This window comes from Notolepis coatsorum (assembly GCF_963971535.1).
Source record: "Notolepis coatsorum genome assembly, chromosome: 1".
In the NCBI taxonomy this organism is placed as follows: Eukaryota; Metazoa; Chordata; class Actinopteri; order Aulopiformes; family Paralepididae; genus Notolepis; species Notolepis coatsorum.
The window spans coordinates 99709194-99725790 of NC_140165.1; positions in this window are offsets into that span (position 1 = coordinate 99709194).

A 16597-nucleotide genomic window follows, 5' to 3' on the forward strand; every position below is an offset into this window, starting at 1 on the left:
ATTGGGAGCGTTCAAACCTCAATCCATTTATCCATTTATTTCCTCTAAACGTTATGTTAAAGTGGTATGTGGTCCAGTTCTGCTGCTCTGATTAAAAGGTTATGTTAAAGTGGTATGTGGTCCAGTTCTGCTGCTCTGATTAAAGGTTACGTTAAAGTGGTATGTGGTCCAGTTATGCTGCTCTGATTGCGTCCTCTTGAAGTTGACAGGATTCAAATGTATCATCTTCATACATTTTTATATGCAAAATATTTTTCTTCAAAGTAACTAGTAACTGGTGAGTTCAGATACCCCCCTCACTCTCGCTCTCCCCTCACCCTACACATTTACATTTACATTTAGTCATTTAGCTGACGCTTTTATCCAAAGCGACTTACAAGTTCTGTACGACAAGTCATCAGGAAGGGTACAGCTCTATCAGCTGAGTAACAATGTTCATCAAAGTGTTGCATGCTACAGTGTAGGTTAGTTTATTAGGACAAGTGCATGACAGTAAGGTTAGTTAGGATTAGATTTCTTTAAAAAAAGATTATTGTAATTTCAGATAATGGTTGAAGAAGTGCATCTTTAGGTCGCTTTCACACAGGGGCTGTTTGGTCCGGATTATCGGACCAGAATTCGATAGTCCGGTTTTTCGGGTTTGTGTGAATGCGCGTCGAACTCGGTCCGCGGACCAAACAGGCGAACTCTGGTCCGCCTGAAAACGTAGGTCTCGGTTCGCTTCATCGGACCAAACACGAACTAAATATAGGAAGTGCTTATTATTACCACTGCTCGCAGCATTCAATGCAAAACAAGCACACTGCATCTATCTCTCTATCTATCTATATATCTATATATCTAACTGTGCATCTTGGGAAGAAGGAAGAAAAAACGCGGCTTATTATATTGTTATTATTATATATATATAACAACGTGGTGTACAAGTTGTTTAGCGAGAGGATGGTGGTAATCGGCTTCAATAGAACAACTCGCCTCCGCTGATCTGGAGGGCTCGCAGTCCACACACAGACACACACGCGCGCACACACAGGCTCGCAGCCACACACACATTTCCACTAGACGAGCGCCCTTTTCGACCGTGTGACATTGTTCAGATAGTTTGGTGCGCCTGACAGATTGCTATGTGAACGCAGGCGAACCAAATGAAGAATGCAACAATGTTGCAACTTCACCACCAGAACCGCACCGAGTCCACCAAAACTATATGTGAAAGCGACCTAGTCAACGGCGAAAGTTTGGACGGGTTTCGGCTGTCCTAACTGGGGTGGGTAGTTCATTCCACCATTGTGGGGCAAGGACTGAGAATAGGCGACTTCTCTTTGATGACCCTCCCGGAGCTTGGATAGGAGTAGGTCTGAGGCGGCCAGAAGATGCAGAGCGTAGGGGTCTTGAGGGTGTGTATGATATGCCAGGTCGAGGCCAGGTCGAGGCCTTGAAGCGGATTCGTGCAGCAATGGGAGCCAGTGCAGGTCCCTAAGATGTGGGGTGACATGGCCGACTTCGGTAGGTTTGAGATCAGCGGGCCGCTGCGTTCTGATGAGTTGAAGAGGCTTAGTGGCAGTGCCGGATGCCAGCGAGCAGTGCGTTGCAGTAGTCTAGCCGAGCGGAGATTCTTTTGATGACAATGAGTTGTCGCTTCTTTTGTCAGGAAGGGCGGATCCTTCTGACTGACTTTGCTCAGAGGAATCTGCTTCTGCAATCTCCTCTCCCCTCACCCCCCCCTCTCTCCCCTCACCCCCCCACCCCCCCCATCTCTCTCCCCTCACCCCCCCCCTCTCTCCTCCCCTCACCCCCCACCCTCTCCCCTCACCCCCCACCTCTCCCCCCTCACCCCCCACTCTCTCTCACCCTCACCCCCTCACCCTCCCCTCACCCCCCTCACACCTCCCCCCTCACCCCACCTCACACCCACCCCCCTCAACCCCTCACCCCCCACCTCACCCCCCCCTCTCTCCCTCCCCTCACCCCCCTCACCACTCACTCTCCCCTCACCCCCTCACCCCCCACTCTCTCTCCCCCTCACCCCCCACTCTCTCTCTCCCCTCACCCCCCACACTCACACCCTCACCCCCTCACCCCCCACTCTCTCTCCCCCTCACCCCCCCTCACTCTCTCTCTCCCCTCACCCCCCTCACCCTCTCTCCCCCACCCACCACCCCCCCCACCCCCTCACCCACACCCCCTCACCCCCTCACCTCACTCCCCTCACCCCCCTCACCCACCTCTCTCCTCACCCCCCTCACCCCCTCACCCCCCCTCACCCTCACTCCCTCACCCCTCACCTCTCTCTCCCCTCACCCCCCTCACTCTCCTCACCCCCACCCCCTCACCTCACCCCCTCACCCCCTCACTCTCTCTCTCCCCTCACCCCCCTCACCTCACTCTCCCTCTCCCCCACACCCCCCCCTCACCTCCCTCACCTCTCACACTCCCCTCACCCCCCTCACCTCTCTCCCCTCACCCCCTCACTCTCTCTCCCCTCACCCCCCCACACCTCTCCCTCACCCCCCCACACCTCTCTCTCCCCTCACCCCCCCCTCACTCCCCTCACCCCCCCACACTCCTCACCCCCACCCCCCTCACTCACCTCACCCCCTCACCCCCACCCCCCCCCCCCCACCCCCACCCTCACCCCCCACTCTCTCTCCCCTCACCCCCCACTCTCCCCCTCACCCCCCTCACTCACTCCCCTCACCCCCCCACTCTCACCTCCCCTCACCTCTCTCCCCCTCACCCCCCCCCCTCTCTCTCCCTCACCCCCTCAACTCTCACCCCTCACCCCACACCCCTCACCTCCCCCCACCCCTCACTCCCCCTCACCCCCCACACTCTCTCACCCTCACCCTCACCCTCCCCCCTCACCCCTCACCCCCCTCACCCTCTCCCCTCACCCCCACACCCCTCACCCCCCTCACCCCCACTCTCTCTCCCCTCACCCCCACCTCCACACTCTCTCTCCCCTCACCCCCCTCACTCCCTCTCCCCTCACCCCCTCACACCTCACACCCCCACCCCCTCACTCTCTCCCCTCACCCCCACACACTCTCTCCCCCTCACCCCCTCACCCTCTCTCACCCCTCACCCCCCTCACTCTCCCCTCACCCCTCACCCCTCACTCTCTCCCCTCACCTCCCTCACTCTCTCTCTCCCCTCACCCCCCCCCTCACTCTCCCTCCCCTCACCCCCTCACTCTCTCTCTCCCCCTCACCCCCTACTCTCTCTCCCCTCACCCCCCCTCTCTCTCTCCCCTCACCCCCTCACTCTCACTCTCCCCTCACCCTCTCTCTCCCCTCACCCCCCTCTCACTCACCCCTCACCCCCTCACTCTCTCTCTCCCCTCACCCCCCCACACTCTCTCTCCCCTCACCCCTCACCCACTCACTCTCCCCCTCACACCCCTCACTCTCACTCCCCTCACCCCCACCACACTCACACCACCCACCCTCACCTCCCTCACCCCTCACCTCACCCCTCACCCCCTCCTCCCCCACCTCCCTCACTCTCTCCCCCTCACCTCCCTCACTCTCTCTCACCCCACACCCCCCTCACTCTCTCTTCTCTCTCTCCCCTCACCCCATCTCCTCTCCCCTCACCCCCCCTCACTCTCTCTCTCTCTCTCACCCCTCACCCCCCTCACTCTCTCTCACCCCTCACCTCCCCACTCTCTCTCTCCCCTCACCTCCCACACTCCTCTCACCCCTCACCCCCCTCACTCTCTCTCTCTCTCTCCCCTCACCCCAATCACTCTCACCCCTCACCCCCCCCCTCTCTCTCTCTCTCTCTCTCTCTCTCACCCCTCACCCCCCTCACTCTCTCTCTCCCCTCACCTCCCTCACTCTCTCTCTCCCCTCACCCCCCTCACTCTCACTTCTCTCACTCCCCTCACCCCATATCTCTCTCTCCCCTCACCCCCCCCTCTCTCTCTCCCCTCACCCCCCCTATCTCTCCCCTCACCCCCCCTCTCACTCTCTCTCTCTCCCCTCACCCCCCCCCTCTCTCTCCCCTCACCCCCTCTCACTCACCCCTCACCCCCCCACACTCTCTCCCCTCACCCCCCTATCTCTCTCACCCCTCACCCCCCCCTCTCTCTCCCCTCACCCCCCTCACTCTCTCACCCCCACCACCCCACCCTCACTCTCTCCTCCCCTCCCCACCCCTCACACTCCCTCACCCCTCACCCTCCCCTCACCCCCTCACCTCTCTCTCCCCTCACCTCCCCACTCTCCCTCACCCCCCCACACTCTCTCCCCTCACCCCCCACTCACACTCTCCTCACCCCTCACCCCCACCTCACCCCTCACCCCCTCCCCTCACCCCCCCTCACTCTCACCCCTCACCCCCTCACTCTCTCTCTCCCCTCACCCTCCTCACCCCTCACCCCCCACTCTCTCTCCCCTCACCCCCCTCACTCACTCTCACCCCTCACCCCCCTCACCCTCTCACTCCCCTCACCCCCCTCACCCACCTCACTCCCCTCACCCCCCACCCCCCTCACTCCCCCCCCACCCCCCCACACTCACTCTCCCCTCACCTCCCTCACCCTCACTCCCCCACCCACACTCTCCCACCCCACCTCCCTCACTCTCTCCCCCTCACCTCCCCACACTCTCTCTCCCCACCACCCCCACTCACTCTCTTCTCTCTCTCTCCCCTCACCCCATCACTCTCTCTCCCCTCACCCCCCCACTCTCTCTCTCACTCACTCACTCTCTCTCTCTCTCCACCCCTCACCCCCCACACTCTCTCTCCCCCTCACCTCCCTCACTCTCTCTCTCCCCTCACCTCCCTCACTCTCTCTCTCCCCTCACCCCCCTCACTCTCTCTTCTCTCTCCCCTCACCCCATATCTCTCTCTCCCCTCACCCCCCCCCTCTCTCTCTCACTCACCTCCCCTCACCCCCCCTCACTCTCTCTCCCCTCACCTCCCTCACTCTCTCTCTCCCCTCACCCCCCCTCACTCTCTTCTCTCTATCTCCCCTCACCCCATATCTCTCTCCCCTCACCCCCCCCCTCTCTCTCTCCCTCACCCCCCCCCTATCTCTCTCCCCTCACCCCCCCTCTCTCTCTTCTCTCTCTCTCCCCTCACCCCCCTATCTCTCTCTCCCCTCACCCCCCATCTCACTCTCCCTCACCCCCCCTATCTCTCTCTCCCCTCACCCCCCCCTCTCACCCCTCACCCCCTCACCCTCACCTCTCACTCCCCCTCACCCCCCCCCCCCCCTCTCTCTCCCCTCACCCCCTCACACTCTCTCTCCCCTCACCCCCCTACTCTCTCTCCCCTCACCCCCCTCACTCTCTCCCCTCACCCCCTCACCCTCTCTCCCCCTCACCCTCTCTCTCCCCTCACCCCCCTATCTCTCTCTCTCCCCTCACCCCCCTCTCACACTCCCCTCACCCCCCTCACTCTCTCTCACCCCACCCACCTCACCACACTCCTCCCCTCACCCCCCTCACTCTCACTCTCCCCTCACCTCCCCACACTCTCTCTCCCCTCACCCCCCTCACTCTCTCTCCCCTCACCTCTCTCACTCTCTCTCTCCCCTCACCTCCCTCACCCTCTCTCTCCCCTCACCCTCTCTCTCCCCTCACCTCCCTCACTCTCTCTCTCCCCTCACCTCCCTCACTCTCTCTCTCCCCTCACCCCCCTCACTCTCTCTCTCCCCTCACCTCCCTCACTCTCTCTCCCCTCACCCCCCTCACTCTCTCTCCCCTCACCCCCTCACTCTCTCTCTCCCCTCACCCCCCTCACTCTCTCTCTCCCCTCACCCCCCTCACCTCTCTCTCTCCCCTCACCTCCCTCACTCTCTCTCCCCTCACCCCCCTCACCTCTCTCTCTCCCCTCACCTCCCTCACTCTCTCTCCCCTCACCCCCCCTCACTCTCTCTCTCCCCTCACCGCCCTCACTCTCTCTCTCCCCTCACCTCCCTCACTCTCTCTCTCCCCTCACCTCCCTCACTCTCTCTCCCCTCACGCCCCTCACTCTCTCTCTCCCCTCACCCCCCTCTCTCTCTCTCCTCACTCGCTCTCCTCTCACCCCCCTCTCTCTCTCCCCTCACCCCCCTCTCTCTCTTTCTCTCTCTCCCCTCACCCCCCTCACTCTCTCTCTCTCCCCTCACCTCCCTCACTCTCTCTCCCCTCACCCCCCTCACTCTCTCTCTCCCCTCACCTCCATCACTCTCTCTCTCCCCTCACCGCCCTCACTCTCTCTCTCCCCTCACCTCCCCCCCTATCTCTCTCCCCTCACCCCCCTCTCTCTCTCTTTCTCTCTCTCTCCCCTCACCCCCCCCCTCTCTCTCTCCCCTCACCCCCCTATCTCTCTCTCCCCTCACCCCCCCATCTCTCTCTCCCCTCACCCCCCTATCTCTCTCTCCCCTCACCCCCCCTCTCTCTCCCCTCACCCCCTCACTCTCTCTCTCTCCCCTCACCCCCCCCTCTCTCTCCCCTCACCCCCTCACTCTCTCTCTCCCCTCACCCCCTATCTCTCTCTCCCCTCAGCCCCCCCTCTCTCTCTCCCCTCACCCCCTCACTCTCTCTCTCTCCCCTCACCCTCTCTCTCCCCTCACCCCCCTATCTCTCTCTCTCCCCTCACCCTCTCTCTCCCCTCACCCCCCTATCTCTCTCTCCCCTCACCCCCCTCACTCTCTCTCTCTCCCCTCACCTCCCTCACTCTCTCTCTCCCCTCACCCCCCTCACTCTCTCTCTCCCCTCACCTCCCTCACTCTCTCTCTCCCCTCACCCCCTCACTCTCTCTCCCCTCACCTCCCTCACTCTCTCTCTCCCCTCACCTCCCTCACCCTCTCTCTCCCCTCACCCTCTCTCTCCCCTCACCTCCCTCACTCTCTCTCTCCCCTCACCTCCCTCACTCTCTCTCTCCCCTCACCCCCCTCACTCTCTCTCTCCCCTCACCTCCCTCACTCTCTCTCCCCTCACCCCCCTCACTCTCTCTCTCCCCTCACCCCCCTCACTCTCTCTCTCTCCCCTCACCCCCCTCACTCTCTCTCTCCCCTCACCCCCCTCACTCTCTCTCTCTCCCCTCACCTCCCTCACTCTCTCTCCCCTCACCCCCCTCACTCTCTCTCTCCCCTCACCTCCATCACTCTCTCTCTCCCCTCACCGCCCTCACTCTCTCTCTCCCCTCACCTCCCTCACTCTCTCTCTCCCCTCACCTCCCTCACTCTCTCTCCCCTCACGCCCCTCACTCTCTCTCTCCCCTCACCCCCCCTCTCTCTCTCTCCTCACTCGCTCTCCTCTCACCCCCTCTCTCTCTCCCCTCACCCCCCCTCTCTCTCTTTCTCTCTCTCCCCTCACCCCCCTCACTCTATCTCCCCTCACCCCATATCTCTCTCTCCCCTCACCCCCCCCCCCTCTCTCTCTCTCTCTCTCCCCCCCCCCTCTCTCTCTCTCTCTCTCTCCCCTCACCCCCCTCTCTCTCTCTTTCTCTCTCTCTCCCCTCACCCCCCTCACTCGATTCCCACTCCTCCCAGGCAGCGTGTCAAAGTGTCCTTGAGCAAAGACACTTAACCCCTAATTGCTCCCGATGAGCAGGTCGGCACCTCGCACGGTCTCCTCCACCATCAGCGTGTGAATGTGTGAGTGAGTGGGTAAAATGTGAGGCGCGAATTGTAAAGCGCTTTGGATAAAAGCTGTTATATAAATGCAGCCATTTACTTCTCCCTTTGTGTACCCAGCGTCTCCTGAGGGATGGAAATCACACATTCCGAGCAGCCGCACTAAACCCACGAGTTAACAGCCCCGGCAGCGGCCAGCAACAGGAAGCCAGGAGAAGTGCTTCCTGTTAGGAGAGGAGAGAGGAGCGGAATGATGAAAAAGCGTCTAAGGTCACCTTCCCCCGCGCGCACAGGACACGGCTTCCACCTCAAATTGGATCCGCCTGCGGGCAGGGTGCACGCTCACATCAGAGGGCCGCGCTCACAATCAGAGGCTCGTTTTACTTCTCTGGTTCACATTTATCGGCCTCGTCGTCCGGCACAGCGACGCGGGGTGACGAGGTCGTATCGCGTGTTCCAAAACCACTTCACGTCTCCATCTGACTCCCAGCGCACCTCGAGGGGGTCCGCTCCTCCTCGCCCGCTTCCAACGCATCGGGTGGTGTTTTGCTAGCGTAACTCAACCCCCCCCCCCCCCCCCCCCCCCCCACGCGCGCGCGTGAGGAGAAGGCGCTTGGTGGACCTGGCCCAGCTGGAATGGGCTCCTTCTGCGATAAATCAGCGCTGCGAGATCCGCAGAGGAGCGTTTACTTTCCCTGGGTGCTTTACATTCTCCGCCGCACAGCGAGAGAGGAGCCCCTCTCTCTCTCTCCCTCTCTCCCCCCTCTCTCTCTCTCTCTCTCTCTGCCCTCTCTCTCGCTCCCATGTAGCTGTCAAACACAAAGACGGAGGGGGGGGGGGGGGAGACATAACCAAGCGGGGAAGACATTCCTTTGGCATATTTCTCAGCCCCGGAGAGGGCTGTCGTGTCTGTACACACACAAGGGTCATGTGAAGACTGTGTAACCCCCCACCCCCACCCCCTCCACCGTAATGAAAACTGTGACCTGACCCCTCTGAGCGGCTGAGAGCGATGAGCCTGGTACTGAATGCTCACACATGGACACACACACACACACCACACACACACACACACACACACACACACACACACACACACACACACACACACACACACACACACACACACACACACACACACACACACACACACACTTACACTCACTCACACTTTATCTCTTTCTCCAAACACACTAATGCACACACTCTTACATACATGCTTTCTCTCTCTCTCTCTCTCTCTCTCTCTCTCTCTCTCTCTCTCTCTCTCTCTCTCTCTCTCTCTCTCTCTCTCTCTCTCTCTCTCTCTCTCTCTCTCTCTTTTGAGCCTCATAAAAAAAAGTGCCCTAAAAAAAGAAAAAATAAATGTTGTTACCGTTGCGCATATAGACTGCCCTTCCAACTGAAAAGTGTCAGGATAAAATCAAAATATTAGGTAAAGAGAGAGAGAGATGCCCCGTATTCCATTGCAGTTTGCACGGCCTCCTCAGCGTGCCTCTCCGCGGACCTATATATTTTATGCATAGCGTGGGTGGTGATGATGATGATGATAGAAACCGCTGTGGCGCATACAGTTGAATGCTGGTATTACACTCACTGAGGGACACGAAGAAGTCAAGTCCGATGGGATTTGGGAATCTCAAATACAAATCGGGATTGGAATAAAAAATGTATTTATATTAAACAATACAGAATATACAGCACTTCTTGGGGTCTGTAGGGTAAGCATTTATTCCCTCCCCCCTGAACATTTATGGAGATGTATGGGCCTTTTAAGTCAGTGATAAAAGTGTCTTTCAAGGATAACTGAGCTCCTGCACTGGTTATTATAGTTCAATATTCAATATTTGATCACCAAAACCCCCCAAAAAGCATACAAATGGGGCCCCCGGCCCAAAAAGGGCCGCTCTTTGCGCGCTCGGTTCTAACATACACACGTATAGTGCCCTTTTCAGCCTTTGAGCACCTGCCCCTCTAAAGTCCTGTGCACGTCCCTGTCTCTCCCTTTGTCTATCCATCCATCTATCTATCTATCTATCTATCTATCTATCTATCTATCTATCTATCTATCTATCTATCTATCTATCTATCTATCTATCTATCTATCTATCTATCTATACCAGGGGTAGGCAACCCTAGGCACATGTGCCTGCATAGGCACGCGGGGGCATTTGCATAGGCACAGGGGGCAGCATAAAAAAAAAAAAAAAAAAAAATCGTTTTTTTTTTTTTTTCTTTTTTTTTAATAGTGAAATATTTTGCACTGTTGTCGCATTTATCTTGTTGAAATCCTCCCACAGGTTCTTTTTACTACCACATATTTAATTGAGACCCTTTATTTGTTTATTATTTCAATTTAGCTGGAAATACATTGCTACATCATTCAGTAACATTTGCAGAGCCTTATAACAAAAACATTATTATGGTCACCATTGTGACCAGTGGGATTAATCAACACATTTTATTATTTATTTTTCTATTTCATTGAACATTGCACATGTTAAAAGCCATTTTTTTACTCAAAATGTGAGTATTACCAAGTCAACTTGTGTTCTTAAAACAATGACAATAAACATAGTTTTATTAGGTTGAAATAATGTGGTTGTGTACTTTTTTTCTGTTAACTTATTATGGATTGAAAACTGAAAACCTTAATGCACAATTACTGAACTCAATATTTTTAAGTTCTGGTAACTATTATTATTTATTTTTTTACAGTGTAGTCTTGCGATCAATCAAAACTTATTTACACAATATACCTCACATTCACCCTCCATATACATCCTGGTGTTCTCCTGGTGTTCTCCATTAGGCCTGTAGGTGGAGCTATGACAGCACACGTACAGTACACACACCAATGGTGTGTGATGTGTCCAAAAATGAATGGGCAAATGTGAGTGAAATGGTCGCACTGTATGCAGCTGTTTGTCTGCATTGCATTCCCCCCCCCCACTCAGATTTAGGGTTGATACAACCATCATAATAATATTGTTAATAATAACAATAACAATAATGATGTAATAATATAAAAATTATCATTAAAAAGACCTGATTATGAGAAAAAAAAATTACGATGCATGGAATATTGTTGAGGCACACTAGTTACAACTATATTTCAAACAGGCACTCCATGTCAAAAAGGTTGCTGACCCCTGATCTATACTGTGTCTATCAAAACACATACACACGCTTGACTATCTCTTTATTTTTAGCTATCAAAAAACAGACACATTACCTATTCTATCTATCTCTCTCCCTCTCTCTCTCTCTCTCTCTCTCTCTCTCCCTCTCTCTCTCTGAAAACAAACTAATTGACACTTCTCAGCACCGACTGCCGTCTCCCACAGTGATGCACGCTGCCTTCACACCAAAACAACGAATAAGCCTCTGTCCTGCCTTCACACCAAAACAACGAATAAGCCTCTGTCTATATCAGCTCTCTGTGGTATGTCATTATATCAGAGAGGAGGTGGAGAGAGATATGGGGAAAGGGGGAAGATGGAGAGAGAGAGAGAGAGAGAGAGAGAGAGAGAGAGAGAGAGAGAGAGAGAGAGAGAGAGAGAGAGAGAGAGAGAGAGAGAGACTAAACAGGGCCCTAATCCTACTTCTTGGTTTGATTGGGACCCTGCAGCCTGAAACATTCCTTCTTGAGATGTGTGTGTGTGCGTGTGTACGTGCGTGTGCGTGTGTGTGTGTGTGTGTGTTTGTGTGTGCGTGCGCATGCGTGTGTGTGTGTGTGTGTGTGTGTGTGCTTGTGAGAATGAGAGGGTACATAAACTACATACAAGAGTGGAAAGTACCTAAGTACTACTTAGATACTGTTTTTGGGGCACGTATACTGAACTTGAGAGCAGATCTGTATTGTTGCTTGACTACACTTCAAAGGAAGATTGATTCTTACTCTACATTTCTCTGAACCCTGTGGTTACTAGATAATTAGTAGAAAAAGGGTTTTCATGCAACAGATTTGTTAAGTTAATGAAAATGCGAGCCAGCATATTTATTGTACTTATTTTATGCCTATTCTTATGTCTGCACTTTCTACATTGCACTACTTTTATTGTCTTTGTATACCTATTCTTATGTCTGCACTTTATGCATTGCTTTTATTCTGTCAACTGTATGTTAATTTTATGCTATCTGCTGTGAAGCACTTTGAGGTGAAAGGTGCTACATAAATAAAGTTAGAGTTATTATAACTGGAACACCAGACATGTTAACATAACCATTATAACATACTGTATACCATATCAAGGACAGAACACTCCCAAGCTTTGAAATACAATAACATCATATAGAATGGAAACATTTTCTTTTGATACTTAAAAGAACACGCCAACATTTGGGGAAATTAGCTTACCGTCTTCTCCAGAGAAGAAGATAGATACCAGTTTCCTCTCTGTGTTCAGTAGAAAGTTATCTGGCTGCACGTTAGCCTAGCTTAGCACAATGAATGGAAGCGGACATGGCCAGCTAGCCTAGGCATTGTCCAACTAACACCTCTCCCCAAGGCTAACCGCCACTCTCCGCTTCCATTCCAATTGTGCTAAGCTAGGCTACTGAACGCACAGAGAGGAAACTGGTATCTATCTTCTTGTCTCTCTCTGGAGAAGACGGTAAGCTAATTTCCCAAAATGTTGGCGTGTTTCTTTAAGTAATTACTTAAGTGGAATTTTTTATGGAAGACTTTTACCTTTTTACACAGATCGCATTCGCAAATCTCTGTCACGCAATTTGAGACTTTTACCACCAGAGTACAATATTCCATCAGGGTATTTCTGCTTTTCTGGGATTTGTGTTTTTTTTTACGACACCTCTTACACCCCAGGGGTATGTGATCAGTGTCTGCGTGGCCCTCTGTGTCTGTGTGTCTTCGCGGTGAGAATGTGAGAGAGGGGAGGGCAGGTTAACCAAACAGCACCATGACCTGCCCTCATCCTCGTCTGGCCGAGGCCACATTGTGCCTGGTTTTATTTACTGTGTGAACTCAGTGCCGGCATGCGGAGGTTCAGACCCACACAGTACAGTGTGTGCACTTCACAAGGAGACAGCGGGAGACGGCGGGAGACGAGAGCAGATGTGGTGTTCCCATGGTAAATCTGAAACTGAAAATATGAGCGGATCTCAGCCGGGAGAGAGTTCCAGAGGGTGGGGGCCGCCACGCTGAAGGCTCTGTCGCCAAAGGTTCATTGGTGGGTGTTGGGGATGGAGAGGAGATCGGTGTCTGAGGATCGCAGCCTCTGGGAGGGGGAGTAGGGGTAGAGGAGGTCAGATAGGTACTGGGGGGCAAAGGCATGGAGGGATTTGTAGGTAAGGATGCGGATCTTATATGATCTTATATATAGGATCTTGTAAGCTCATTTGAATTACTGTTTATACCTCGCAGTCCTGTATATTGTGTGTTGTATGTGTCCTATATGTTTATTTCTGTGTTTATATTGTCTATATGTTTTTTTTAATACACCGTGGGAATGGGGGAATGCAATTTCAAATGTCTTGTACACATAAACAATAAAGTTGACTTTGACTTTGACTTGACCGGGAGTCAGTGGAGGTGGATGAGGGTGGAGCTGATGTGCTGCCAGGGCTTGATGCGGGTGAGAACCCTGGCAGCTGAGTTCTGAACATAATGGAGCCTGCCCAGGGTGTTGCTGGGTAACCAGACAGGACTCCATGCAATGCACTAGGGCAGTATGGTTTTGCCAAAGACAGGAGGTTAGTGGCTAGAAGGCATCCGCTTTACAGCCGGCTGCCTGCGACCACAGAAGAAGAGCATTACAGCCGGCTGCCTGTGACCACAGAAGAAGAGCATTACAGCAGGCTGCCTGTGACCAATGACCACAGAAGAAGAGCATTACAGCAGGCTGCCTGCGACCACAGAAGAAGAGCTTTACAGCAGGCTGCCTGTGACCAATGATCACAGAAGAAGAGCATTACAGCAGGCTGCCTGCGACCACAGAAGAAGAGCATTACAGCAGGCTGCCTGCGACCACAGAAGAAGAGCATTACAGCCAGCTGCCTGTGACCACAGAAGAAGAGCATTACAGCAGGCTGCCTGCGACCACAGAAGAAGAGCTTTACAGCAGGCTGCCTGTGACCAATGACCACAGAAGAAGAGCATTACAGCCAGCTGCCTGCAACCACAGAAGAAGAGCATTACAGCAGGCTGCCTGTGACCACAGAAGAAGAGCATTACAGCCGGCTGCCTGTGACCACAGAAGAAGAGCATTACAGCCGGCTGCCTGTGACCACAGAAGAAGAGCATTACAGCCGGCTGCCTGTGACCACAGAAGAAGAGCATTACAGCCGGCTGCCTGTGACCACAGAAGAAGAGCATTACAGCCGGCTGCCTGCGACCACAGAAGAAGAGCATTACAGCCGGCTGCCTGCGACCACAGAAGAGCACTATATGTGCCGTGCGTGGACTCCTCGAAAAACCTAAATGACATCTAGGCAGCTTTACGAATGTCCGCCACTGGAACAAACACAGCAGCAATATATTCCTACAACTTATTCCACCGCTGTGCCCCACGACGCTAATTTCAACCTGTTAATGTTCGGGGGCACACGTGGCACTTTGCCCTCGTCTGTCAGCCTAGCGCTGTATTTTTTCCAATCAACCTACACATTGTTGGAAAGCTAAAATGGCCGCTGTTCGATTGACACCCTGCTCTATCTATTACGTGCTTCCAATCTCGGGTTAGAAGGCCAAACAACCAACAAGCGTTGGTTTCGGACAAGTGACCATGTCCGGTTTCGGCTGGCCGTGAACCTCTGACGGTGAAAATGATTGACTGTTTTTGTAGCCAATGAAATTCTGGAGCTAATGGGATATTACATGAAGGCTGATTCCTATGTTAAAGGGACAGAAGAAGACGGATAACTGATGTTGTTTTGGAGAATTCCTCACTCGCCGTCCAAATTCAGAAGCGATTCAGAGGGTCATAAACTCGGCACAGAGAATCATCGGCTGCCCCCTCTGTTAAAGTTATGTGATGTATACGATTGCATGTAACTGTCTAACTGTTTCCACAAGAGGGCGCTATAGGCGGAGCTATTGACGCTGGCGCCAGGTAAGAGGGTATTTAAGGGATTGTTCCCTCCCTCTCTGTCTCTTCCCATCTACCTCTCACAGAGAGAAGGTCTCATGTACTAATGCTCAATGTGATAATAAACCATGCAGATTAAAGGCTGAAGTGAGAGGACCTTGTCGTCATGACCAAGTTATTGTCGCCCCATAAGTGACTCTGTCAACACCCTCCCCTCCCTGAAGGACTTGCACAACTCCTGCTGCCTCAACAGAGCAAAAAACAGCTCACAACCTGGCTTCCACCTGTTTGACCTGTTGCCATCGGGCAGGAGTTACAGGTGCATCAGAGCTCAGAGACAGTTTCTTCCCAGAGCCACCCTGAACTGTAACATGCACCAACAATTATTATTACTTGGCGTTTTAACATTAGCCCGAAATGCTTGATTGTGATTGGTCAATAGCCCCCGACAGCGGTGAATTATTTTTCGATAACCACCGGTGATTATTGTTTTTTGCAGCTGGAGTAATCAAGCCCCACTGACACACACTGTTTCCATATGCACAGCTGCACTAATCAGTGCAAGCTGGAGCCACCTACTTTAGCGACAGAACAGAACTGCGTCTGCATTTGCTCTTGTCTTGTCGATGGTGTAAAATGAATGTATATTGTTAGTAAGTTAGCAATGTAATAAGCGGGATAATGTACAGCCTATACTCGGTCATTGTCGGAAAATAATTGACCTTCACTGACGTTTAAAACACCTCGGCGGGGCGCCTCGGTATTTTAAACTCTGTGTCGGTCAATTATTTTTATTTATTTATTTATTATTATTTATTTATTTATTTTATTATTTTATTATTTTATTATTTTTATTATTATACATTATCCCTTACACATTTCCCCCTCCTCCCACACTGTGCAACATCCTACCCCTCAAGTGCAATATACACAGTGCAATACCCACCCACTACCGTCTGACACTGTGATTGTTATTGTGTATTGTTATTTTGTATATTGTTGTTATTTTGTATATTGTACAGTATTGTAACATTGTCTTATTGAACAATTTAACAACAATGTTAGGCTAGATGGACAATTTTCTTTGATACATTTCAACTGTAGAAGCTTATATGCAAATGGTACCAAGATTAACAAATATCTGAAAACGCTGAAAGGCAAGTTCAAAGTAATAGCACTTTCAGAAACATGGATTAGTGAAGAGAGAGGTATTGATTTCTGCATTGAGGGGTATGAGTTATTTCACAGCAGTAGAAAGGGTAAAAAGGGAGGGGGTGCAGCTGTGTTTGTCGACTGTGATCTGAAATGCAAAGCAGTTGAATATATGACACTGTTGGTCGATGATTTATTTGAATGTGTAACTGTGGAAGTACATATGGAAAAGACTAACATTTTGAGTGTTACGTGTGTATATAGAGCACCTGGATCCAAAATAGAGGTTTTTAATGATAGTCTGGAAGACTTATTTGGAAAAATGGATGGAAAAAAAACATGTATAATTTGTGGTGACATTGACCTGCTAAGCTCACCCAGAAACAAAACAACAAGGGACTTTTTAGATGTGGTATAGCAGAGGGCTTTACCCATTGATTACCAAACCAACTAGAATAACAACAAATTCTGCTACGTTAATCGATCAAATTCTTATAAATGTCATTGAAAATAGCATAAAAAGTGGACTGGTGATCAATGACATAAGCAACCACTTACCTGTGTTTCTTACTACTGTCTAATGAATAGAGATAGGGAGGAGATAGCCTATAGATATGTACGAAAAAGAACTGATGAGGCAATAAACAAGTTTAGAAAGGATCTCCTTGAAGCAGACTGGAAGGAGGTTTATGTGGGAGAGGCGAATGCTGCATATGAGGCTTTTATTAAAGTATATCTATCATTGTATGAAAAGCATTGTCCTAATGTATTATGTAAACAAAGAGTCAAATACAACGAAAAGCCCTGGATTACAAAGGGACTACAG